The 12,418-nt window shown below is 39.7% G+C and overlaps 2 pseudogenes; one reads left to right on the forward strand and one right to left on the reverse strand.

Annotated features, from left to right (window-relative positions):
* Positions 1 to 6: 6 nt before the first annotated feature.
* On the reverse strand, positions 7 to 2,788 carry LOC130520918 (integrin alpha-6-like; annotated as a pseudogene).
* Positions 2,789 to 6,319: 3,531 nt separating this feature from the next.
* LOC130520917 (uncharacterized) lies at positions 6,320 to 10,239 on the forward strand (annotated as a pseudogene).
* Positions 10,240 to 12,418: the final 2,179 nt, after the last annotated feature.

Below are 12,418 nucleotides of genomic sequence, written 5' to 3' on the forward strand. Positions count from 1 at the left end.
CAGGAGTCTGAGCTTGATGTCAGTACAGATTTCCATATCCTGCCCCGGCAGCTCCAGCTTCCCTCGAGGAACCCCCAGAAAACCCACTCTGGGAGGAAGCCTGACATTGCTCTTCCTAATATCAGCCTCAAAAGTGTAATTGAGTACTGCAAAGGGGAGAAAATTATGCATGTGGATGCTGCAGACGCTTCAGTTAAGCAGCCTTTAAGAGATATCATGTAAATGCATTTTTTAAATATCACTTCACAGCTGTTTTACTCCTATTAAGTTACATCTTCAGTCAATCAAATAGAAGAGAAACTTACTCAGTTTTGGGTTGAAAGACTCCAGGTGTGATATGTAAGAAAAACACGCTTGAGCTGTAAAATAACTGTACAAGTGCAAAAGAACACCCGATCAAAGGTGCTTCCTGTTGTCATGTCATGTTATCGTTTGCGTTTTATACCATACCATGTACGTTTATCACACTGTTCCTTAGTGATGTCTATGTTATCCGGTGTAACTCGCAGGGTGCTGCTGACACGGACCACGGGCCTCGCTCTGGAACGCAGAAAGCCTGTTGATCATTTCAATTCAATTGTCTTCATCTCCACGTGCTTAAGTTTTAAATACCTATAAACAAAGACAGAATCGGACAGAGATCCTACAGCCAAATCAGGGTACAGATTATCGTCCACGTCCAAGTTCCCGGACAGTGAATATCCAAACAGCGTCACAGATCTGGATCTGGATGAGAGCACCTGAAGAAAAGAGAACAGTCAATCTCCCTTTCGGCAGAAATGTCCCTTCCAGGCTTCCATATTTACGTCCCTAACTGCGCTGCCTTTGTGTTGATACCGTTTGACGAGCCACAGTAAAGATACACTCGGCCAGACCCATCATATGGTGCTCCAACAGCAATATCTAACAATGGAAACAACAGTAACATACACGATATTAGTTTTTGGTCCGTGGCATTGTTCTTAAGCGTGTGATTTGTATTTAAAATATGCTGCAGTTCTTTTTCAGCTAGATTATCAGCTTGTAGTTGTCACACATGACCGCAGAGGTCGCTGTTTACTAGGTTTTCGTCTGCTTTGACGGCTCCTTTGCCAGCTCTGTGGTTGACGTTTCAGTGTGTCCGTCGTTTTTATATTAAAATGACTTAACCTTCATAATTATCTTGATTGATGTCTCCTATGTTTTCCACGGCGAGTCCAAACATGGAGCTTTGTTGTCCAAGAAGCTGAATTGGAGCGATCTTCTCCCAGTTTCTCCCATTGTCGTTAATATATACTGTATATACACTGCTCCTCCAACTAACTCATCTTTCTTATAGAACTGTGGTGCCCCTACAGCAAGGTCCTCCCATCTTTGGAAAAGAAAAAAACAGCCACTAATGTCAATATTGATTGTTAGGTGATTGTACAGTAATACCATCATTGACTGTAAAGAGGCTGGGAGAGAGTTGAAGGTCTCGGAGGATAAATAAAAGATAATTTAATTAGATATTGTTCTAAAATAAACCTACCCATCACCGTTGAAATCAGCTACAGCCACATCATATCCAAAAGAAGAGGCCAGACCCGGACCAGAGAGGACCAACTCCACAGACAAGTGTTTCTTGGCTCTAGGGTCTGGCCTAAGAAAGGCCACCTGACCACTGTAACCTCCTCTGGGAGCTCCTGAAACGATGGTCAGCTCACCCTTCCTGATAAGAGCCAGACCAGAGTCAATGGAGAATCCTGGAGGACAGACCCATTACACTTATTAGTGAAACTATAACTTTCATTCAACATGGGAAAAGAGTAAGACCAAAACTCAAACCAACCCAGGTAGCTGTTCCTCAGGAGAGGAATAAGCTCGGGATTAAAGTGGTCAATATCTCCGGTCTCCCGTGGGTCATCAATTGGAAATGGAAAGTCGTCTATAGCCTCCATGCGTACGATTCCTGATAAATCACATAAAATTATTATAAATATTAGAATGACATGCAAACTTTGATGCCTGAAGACCCTCACAAACATGAAAACATGTCTCATTTAAGATGTCCTTATCAAAAAATCAGTCTTCACCTTTCCAAGAATATGCCCCCGGTGCTCCGAATAACAGAGACTGGCCATCCTTAGCAAAAGATGCTCCATGACCCTGTTGGCAATATGCAAACCAATGGTGGTTGTTCCGGAAATTGCTGAGATGTTCAGAGTCACAAACACCCTCCTCCACGTCTTGTCTTGCTGGACCTGGACCTGTGCCTGCAGGTCATCTCCTAAGAGGTAACACTGGCCTGTCAATAGGTGAGCCACAAAGGCAACTGGGACCCATTGCTGGTATCGATGGGCGCACATCTACAGAGACAGATAAGAAAACAGGTGAAGACCGGTTTTCAGTTTTCCAGTTTTTGCTTTATTCTTTCAGGTTGTGTTACTCACCATTACATTTTTCCCAGGACCTTGACTTGTTACTCTTACTCCCATCCACTGGCCGTCTATTCCTCTACTTTCAAGGAACTCTAGAAAATAAAACCACTGAGGAGTTTAAATTTAAAATCAGGAACTGTTTTTTCTCATACTTGTTTTTGAACTATAAGCAGATAAAGAGTTTTGACCCTTTCCTGACCTAAATTATAAATATGAACCTTAAGCTGCAACACAAACCCTTGTTTTCCTTTTTAAAACTCAAACCCTAGTGAAATACTGGACAATTCATACAATTCAGTTCATACTGGTAAAGTACAAATGACCAAGAGGTCGAAGTTGCACAGACACACCGTGAACCAGTGCATCACTGTGAATTTCCAGGTAGACATTTTGCAGAAACTTTACTCGCCGAGAAAACACGTGCAACCGCTGACAGAATAGGGATCAAGGTTTCTAACTAGCTCATCTCAACCACAGACAAAGGACAGGGTGTGGTGCTATTTTCCACCACACAAATATAGCTGCGACGTTGCCCTTTATGACTTCTAACATTAGTAAATATTAACCCACTTTTACTTTGGTGGGTACATGAGAGACTTTCTGAGCAAAAGTCTTGTGGCCTGCACAGATAATCAGTCATGAGTAGATGTGTACAGATACAAATAAAGTCTCAACAGCACTTCCACTCGCTCTGCAAAAGGAAGCAACACTAAAGAGTTGCACCGCCACTGTAAACTTGGTAAATTGCAACCAGGTCTATGAAACAATGTGCTTAGTGATTTGTGCACTGCAGAAACAACCTTTTTTGAGTATCATGACTATGAAATAGACAAACATTATAATAGTACATCTGTATTCCAGAGCATGACCACATGTCATTTTTTTATTTTTTTTATTGCATGGTTTCCTTGATACTTTCTTAGTTACACAATTGGAGTTATTGTACATCACATTCACACCTGCCTCACAGCAAAAATGAAACTCAATTATTCATTTGCATTTGGACTGTCACTGCGTGCTCTCTCTCTCACACACGCGCGCGCACACACACACACACAAACACTCTCTCTCTCTCTTGCTCTGTTTCTCACTTGCATGGTGTCAAAGGACCATGGAAAATTCACACATTCGTGGTGGGTTTGGTCATAATGAGGCTTTAGGGTCTACTTCTTTTTAAAGCATATGAAAATAAAACTGCTTCTCAGATGTTTCAAGAATTGCAATTTTTATTTATTTTTTAATTCCCAACAGAGAGATTTTATGGCGAACAGGCGTAACAAAAAACATGTCAAAAATGTTTCATCATCTGTCTACTTAGTTTGATTTTTGATCCTTGGACCACTGGTGCAGCTGTCCTTCACCTACACCCACTAATAGTTTTAGCAGATGTTATCTAATGCTATGAATGGGTTAACTGAAGAGGCAGAGGGTAAATTTTGAGCTGATAAATCTTTTCTTTTGTCTATACTGATTAAGGTCAACTCACTAAAAAGTCAGAGCTACACATTGTTAACACTGCACTAAAATTGTTTGAGACATTTGTTGGGGCCAGTATCCTGTTGAGCAAGTCATATGGGTTCTGGTAAAAGAAAGACATGCAGCCAACCACAGTCTACTTTTTCTCTGGCTTGTTTTCTTTCAAAGGTGATGAGAAGCAAATACCACAGACCGATGTTTGTCAGTTGGGCAAGGCATGCAGTCGAAATGGAAACTTATTGTTTTCCTTATCAAAAACAAAAATGGTTGTCATATCTATAAATAGTAACAATGCATATTTAACTTGGATTATGAATTACAAAACTTGCCTATTTGTACTGGCATGAAAAAAATGGACAACAATGACTCAAATTTAAATTCCTGTGAGGTGCACCTTCAGGGGCTGACAGTGCAAGGGCCGTAAAAAAATAGCTGGTGGGAGTTGATAGTAATTCACAGTAATGTGCAACTGAAATTGATCTGTTAATCATGATTTCTTAAAAATAGATGCTCGTGATATGCTTGCTAGGTCATGAGATCATCAAATATAGTTCAGTGCAGCTGAAGTGATAGATGAACTTTAGATTTTCTAAATGACAAATTTAATATAGTAACTTCCATTTCAGTAGGAAATGTGTCAAAAATAACCAACAAGCACAAGTAAAGAATCAAAAGGCCAGGCACATCTTATTGTGAGGATAAATGAATATTACTTCCCCACTTCTACAAAAAAATCTAGTCTTTCTTCTCAGCTATAGCACATGTGACTCAAAATGATAGTACTGGTCTAACGTCCCCCAACACACGCACACACACACACACACACACACACACACACACACACACACACACACCAGCCAGTTCCCCACCACATTAAACACGACTAAAATGGTCTCTGAAACCAGTTAAAAACATCTCTGACAGGATGTTAAATTTGTGGCGGTCACTCCTGAATTAGATGCAGATGTACACACACACATACACACACACACACACACATGCATGCATGGTTGGGCTACCACCTCGAGGTAGAGAAAAGATGCAATGCAGTATAATGTGTTTAATTTAATTATCAGTATTTTGGTATTGTAGTTATTAGTTATTTATTATTTTGTGGTAGGTTTTTTGCTAAAAGACAGTAAAAGGTTATTTGAAAATAACCTTTGAATACTTATCTGGGCTGATGTGCATGTTTCATCCTAAACAACCACAAACTGACAAATGAAATATCTTATTTCATTTCATTCCTTCCTATCGCTACTTGCTTGAATGAGTTGCCAGCTCATTGCAGCATTTGGAGGTGCATTACCTTGCTCAAGGGTACCTCGGCTACACTCCAAATGTGTCCTGACACCTGGCCCTACTACCAGAACACTTGTTTTGTAGGCACCGGGCCTTGAACCAAGACCCCTCTGCTCCTCAACCCAGTCTCTGACAGACTTTTTTTTATTGTCAAATTAATTTGGATTTGAGCCCATGGGTTTATTTCTGAGCATCGAGTGTGAGAGTTATTTGGGTTCTTCTTTCATTTCCTGACATCAAAGGATGTCACAAGAAGCAGAAGAGCCGGAGCAGTTATATAGTGATGCTGGTGATGTGATGTGCTTTTACGTGTGAAGATTCCAAAATAAAGGTGACAGTTTGACATAAATGTTAAAAATTCACTTATGGGTCATGTTAAGGGGTGCAATATACCAAAGCACTTATTCTCTCTCTGAGGATTTAAACACTTATTTCTGTGAGTGAATATGAATTATGTCATCAAGTTAATGTTTTTTAATTATTTGACCCCCCCCCCCCCGATGAGCCCCAGATTGTGCAAAAAAGAACCTTAAAATTTAAAATTAGTGTCATTGAGGGACTCATTCCCCTCCCGATATTTCCCACAGTGTCTCGTTCATGATCAGCATCAGACAGTCATTTCCAGTCATTAATGTTCCACCCTTTTCTTGTGTTTAATTAATATTAACAAATTGGACTAACCCTTTGCTTTTTGATGAAGCTGTATATAAACCTTGTGAACTGCTCTTCATGTTTCGAGTTGCGGCTCTACTTTAGGGCCGAAAACTTAAACCTCAAATGGACACCAAAGGAAGTTTTGATTTTGATTCTTTGGAATTTTATTTTCTCAGTGCATGCACAGCAAATCACCAGCAGGGCGACATTACACCTTTTAAATACCTGCTAGATTGCATGCTTTATTGACTTGAATCTGCCTCTGCCTCCATCAACTTTTAGGTTCCGCATGTTGGGTTATGAATTTTAAAAGTAGTAACAAGCACTAAACCACAATAACAAAGATCACATAAAATGCTTCTCATGCTCAGATTTTATATTGATTTTATATTGAATGCTCGTGCGTTAAAGTTTACCCTCAACCGCATCAGCAAAGACGAATTAAAGAGTCTGTAGTCTGAAAATGTGATGGGCATATTTACAAAAAACACATTTCCTGCTTTTCAGCCAATCAGAATAGTTACACTGTAAGCGTTCCCATATTGAGAGGACTGTTAGTGAGCTACCACACCAATTGTGCAAGAGAAAGATGCTGCATCACATGGTTGGAGGTCTGGCTGCTCTGATTCTCCTCAGTAGGTTATGTAAGTGCCCTTTTTTATGTTGAAATGACTGCAACCAATATAATTCCAGTTAAAAGATCGAAACAGGTAGATACTAATTTGCTTTGTTTCTTCTGTTGTTTTCATTGCCTCCAGCTCAAAATGAAGACGTTCCTCACAAGATCCCTGTGCGTGTGGTTAACCAGGGCGATAATGTCACCTTGACATGTCCAGCCTCTGCTGATATAACTGGGTTTTTCTTACACAAAATAAAGTTTGGTTACTTAGCTCAGACATTTGCAAGTGGCTACAGCAAAGTGTCGCTCCGAGGACAGTTTAACACATCAAGATTTACAGCAACCACAGAGAATTCTCTGCATCTTTTTAAGATCAGAAACGCTTCCAAAGAAGATGAAGCGACATACTTGTGTCAAGCAGGAAAAGCGTACGAAATGTCATTTACCAACGGAACAGTTTTGATTGTGAACGGTAACGTAAGACCACACCTGAGTCTTTTTTCTGGTGAAAGAGTTGAGAATAACATGCTTTCTCTTTTCCATCCACTTCACCCAGACCACAAAGGTCAGAACTCGCTACAGGTGAAACAAAGCAAATCAGTCCACCCGGGTGGGTCGGTGACTCTCCAGTGCTCGCTCCACTCCAAGAAGGAAAAAAAACGGCACACGTGTCCAGCTGAAGACAATGTGTACTGGATCAGACTGGGGTCAGGAGAATCCCACCCCAGTATCATTTACACACCCAGCCACAGCAGCTGTGAAGGGGAGGAAAGAAGCTGTTTTATACTTTGTCCAAAACGGTCAACGTCTCTGATAAAGGAACGTACTACTGCGCAGTGGACATGTGTGGGCAGATCCTTTTTGGTGGAGGAACCACGCAGCTGCCAAGTAAAGGAAACATATTTAATATTACCTGTATTAATATATTTACTGACAATTAACCAATTTTTCTTGTATAGTTTTGATGAGGTTGGCTGGATAATTTGCAGTGTTGTCCTTCTTTTGTTCTCTTTGGACTTTTGCAAGGCAGTTCTCAGATAAGCAGGAGTGTGGTGATTATGCAATCATTTACTTGGTAAAAACATCCGAAGCATCTCAAAGCTCTACTGCGCTATTGTGAACGTGTTTTCAGTTTATTCGAGGTAATTAGTGCTGCAGACCTAAAAAAACAACAACAAAAAAGATCTCCCATCTTCATCAGTTTTATTTAACATGTAAAGGAGTAATATGGGTTGGGTGGCAGGAAAGATGCTGGATTTGCTGGTATTGGGTTAAAGTTGGAAACATTTTTTGAATTGACTGAACAAACTGTGCTATTATCATTTGTGGCACAACTATGTATAAATATATTGTGTTACTGCGTGTATGGAACTGTTAGGTTACATTCGCTGTTGTTTCAGTTCTTATTCTTGGTTCCTTATAATGATTTTATAGAAAACACACGTGAAATGAGTGATGGTTTCCATTTCCAGCAGATGCACGGGTCCAATTCGTTGTTGTGATCGGAATACTGTCCGTCTGCTGCGTGCCGCTGGCTGCTTTAATCATCTGCAGTAAGCGTAGGTCCATCGCTTCACTGATTGTCATTCAAAATCAACATTTATTTGATTTTTTGAATAAAGCTTTTTTAGCACTGATGCTTTCTTTAATAGGAAAACCAGCAGTCCTCACTACTGGTGACCCCCACAGCTCAGCTGAGGATCATCTGGAGGTAAATATATGTGTGGATAATGTGAAATGAATCATACCCTATATATTAACCAGGCTGACTCTTTATCAAAGTATGTCATGGAGTTAATAATAACAATAACATTATTATTAGTAGTAGTAGTAGTAGTAGTACCATTACTAATAATAATAGATAAATACATAAATAATAAAAGAAATAAATAAAAATCAAAAAGTGCCAAACAATCCATCATAAAACATAAATGCATGAAAGCAGTCACATATGTATGGGGGAAAAAAAAGTCTTTAAAAGTTGTTTTTAATAAATGTGTCTGTGGGGACCTCAAAGGGCCCCGGTCCCTCAGGGTGAGGATTTTGAACCGAGGGAGCGTGTTGTGTTGTGCAGAATGAGCAGCTCTTTGAGGTCGGGAGCGTTAGCGTGGATGCACTGGTGGAGTCTTGCAGCTCTGTTCTGAATAGACTCAAGTTTCTGGAGATTTTTGGTTCCTATCAGGAGTGAGTCGCATTAGTCCAGCCTGGAAGAGATGAAGGCATGAACAAGTTATTCAGGAGAAAGTTCTGGCTCATTCATGCCTTTATGTCCTCCAGACAGAGAGTGAGTGAGGTGAGTGATGGTAGAGATGGAGCGGATGGTGAAACAGAAGACAGGTCTGTTTATATAAAATTGGGTTTCATCTTTGTAGGAAACAGAAGGAAATTCCTTAGCGAATGACGACTTGTGGCAGCATATATTGGATGAAAGGGTAGGGAGCGTTAACTAGGCAAAGATGCAGTTTTTCCTTGGTGGTCTGTGATTAAAATCCTGGAGATACATGTGTGTTCATTTGACAACAAAAAGGAACGACTCTAAAATTGTTCCTAGGAAGCAAATCTGTTTTATTTTACCTTTCCAGACAAACTCATGCTTATAAACAGGTTCTGAAAGAAAATCACAGTGTCACCAACCACTGCGGACTTACTCCTCTGTTCCACTTTGTATCTTTAGTGATGCCTTTGCGTGCATGCTCGCTTCCTCTCCTCCTCCTGCTTAGGACCTCTGTGACCACTGGGGGGCCGAAGGCACATCAAATAACTTAGCAATAATTTAGCAAATAATAAGCAAAACCCCCAAAAGTAAATTTTGTTTACATGGTTGAGTGATGATGATTCAACTTTTGTCAAATGTATATTCTTTTTATAAAAACTGTGTTACTCAAGGCTACAGTTGGAGGTCAGTCATGATATATCCTGCAACAATGAAACAAGTAATGCATAGCTTTCACCATAAATGCCCAAATGCATCACTATATTTGTGGCAGCCAAAGTTTGCAGACACTTAATGTCTATGTACCACATCGACATCAGTGCTGGAGTAATTTTATTTTCTCCCTACAAATTAACAAATATAAAACACGCACTGGTGCTGTGTCACAGTGGATACATTGACTTCCTCACTATAGAGGGTATAGGGGTTGATTTTGGACACCGCCTCAGATTTACACGTCATCATTAGAGATTTAACCTGTGTTGATTATTTTCAGGATGGCGAGTTGAGAGAAGAGAGCTATGTAACGCTGAATTTCCCCTCAAGAAAGAAAAGTCATGCAGCAAAGGAGTGCATTTACTCAGAGTGCATTTACTTTGGTGTCAGAGGCTGAAAAGACTTTGAATGTGAAATTTAGAAATAGAAAGAAATAAGAAAATCATTCAAGAGGTATTTCAGCCAGGATGACAAAATGAATGCGTCTTTGCTGTGGACCTAATGTGTGAGTGGTGACTCTGAATAATCACTCTGCAACAAAAAACTGCAACGATTGTAGACATGTGGTTATATATGTGGGCAGAATTAGCAGAATGGCAAATGTGCACACATCAGGAAATGATGCGAGAATCTAAGTTTCAGTCTGAGGGGAACTAAGTACTGGTTTACTGCAAAATAAATAAATAAAATATATATATACCAAACTCATTGGATCCGTTTTCACATAGAATTCTCATTTTATTGTCATTTATTTTTAAATGTTATGAGATGGTATGCCAAAAAACCCAAAACCCCCAAAAAATGACCGATTATTGTAGTTAATTTTGTCCTCAAAGCTCATTAAAGTGGTCGTAAAGCAACTTAAACAGTTTTTTTGTGTGTGAATGAACTGAATCAACAACAACACCATTTTAGGGAAACGTTGGGGTGGTCCATTTGTCACCAATCCCCCATTTAAATATTCACCATGTGCTGGTGATGTGTTAGTTATCAGTGGATACTTCAAGGTACGGCAAAGCAGGCGTTAAACTGAGTTACATTGTGGCGGACACATAGGGGTGTATCTCACACCCAGGTGATGCATGGGGTGATGGGCGTGGTTAGTCCTTCATTAGATGCACTGTTCGAAGCGCCATTTAGTATTGTCTGGTGGATGCGGAATAAAGACGTTTAAACCATCTGCTCAGTCTGAGTCGTTCCTCGTCCTGCCACAACGTCACAATAACATCAGCACAGTTTTGCCTTTAGGTACAGTCAACTTTCCCTGCTGCCCCCGAGAGGCATGGCATTTAGTTAACAGTGAGTTAAATACGTAAAACACAGCATCTCTTTGCACACATTTCATTTGTTAATGAAGGAAAATGACCAAAAATATGGTAAAATGAAGTATAATGTAGAAGTCAGCCTTAATCAGCCCCTCCAGAGTATTCCCTGACATCAGAGTAGATGCTTCTTTCTTCCTTCTCTGTATCATCATTTCTCACTGATTTTCTTCGAGCAATGTTTGGAATGGCGTAAACCAAATCCTGCTCCTCACTGGTCTGGGAGAAAACATGGACAATCATTATTATTAACATTATGTATGGCTGTTTATCATGTCTTTACCTGTTGATTGCAGTGATCAACACTGACTTTTACAGCAGTTCTTTGCAGAGTACAATATAGAAATATAGACAATATAGAAATTAAAACACCAAAACTGCTAAAAAGAAAAATCTACAATAATCACAATAATACAATGAACAATAATAAGAAACAATTTCAGGTTGAGAGGAGCAGAACTGATCAAACCTGACCAGACCAATTTTAAATTTTAAATCGGTCCTTCTATGGATACAAAGCAGCTCTTAAAACTCTTAAAAGCTGAGTGATAACGTCGTCATATTTGTATCTGTGTGTAATTTTATTTGAATTGTCTTAATAAACAATGTGTTTCCTACATTTGCATTATTCATCGACATCAGTGCTGGAGTAATTTTATTTTCTCCCTACAAATTAACAAATATCAAACACGCACTGGTGCTGTGTCACAGTGGATACATTGAGTTCCTCACTATAGAGGGTATAGGGGTTGGTTTTGGACACCGCCTCAGATTTACACGTCATCATTGGAGATTTAACGTGTGTTGATTATTTTCAGGATGGCGAGTTGAGAGAAGAGAGCTATGTAACGCTGAATTTCCCCTCAAGAAAGAAAAGGCATGAAGCAAAGGGGGAGTTACCCCCAGAGTGCATTTACTCTGGTGTCAGAGGCTGAAAAGACTTTGAATGTGAAATTTAGAAATAGAAAGAAATAAGAAAATCATTCAAGAGGTATTTCACCCAGGATGATAAAATGGATGCGTCTTTGCTGTGGACCTAATGTGTGAGTTGTGACTCTGAATAATCACTCTGCAACAAAAAACCACAAAGATTGTTGACATGTGGTTATAAATGTGGCCAGAATGAGCAGAATGGCAAATGTGCACACATCAGGAAATGATGCTAGAATCTAACTTTCAGTCTGAGGGGAACTAAGGACTGGTTTACTGCAAAATAAATAAATAAAATACAGTATATATTTACCAAACTCATTATATCCGTTTTCATATAGAATTCTCATTTTATTGTCATTTATTTTTGTTATAAGATGGTATGCCAAAAAACCCCAAACCCCAAAAAATGACCCATTATTGTAGTTGATTTTGTCCTCAAAGCTCATTAAAGTGGTCGTAAAGCAACTTAAACAGTTTTTTTTGTGTGTGAATGAACTGAATCAACAACAACACCATTTTAGGGAAACGTTGGGGTGGTCCATTTGTCACCAATCCCCCATTTAAATATTCACCATGTGCTGGTGATGTGTTAGTTATCAGTGGATACTTCAAGGTACGGCAAAGCAGGTGTTAAACTGAGTTACGCCACAATAACATGAGTTCAGCACAGTTTTGCCTTTAGGTACAGTCAACTTTCCCCTGCTGCCCCCGAGAGGCATGGTGTGAGGGTGTAGTTTGTCACCCGCGCTGTTCTTTACTCTTATGTTAAGACTCAGACAAACCA

Source organism: Takifugu flavidus, unplaced genomic scaffold, assembly GCF_003711565.1.
Source record: "Takifugu flavidus isolate HTHZ2018 unplaced genomic scaffold, ASM371156v2 ctg589, whole genome shotgun sequence".
In the NCBI taxonomy this organism is placed as follows: Eukaryota; Metazoa; Chordata; class Actinopteri; order Tetraodontiformes; family Tetraodontidae; genus Takifugu; species Takifugu flavidus.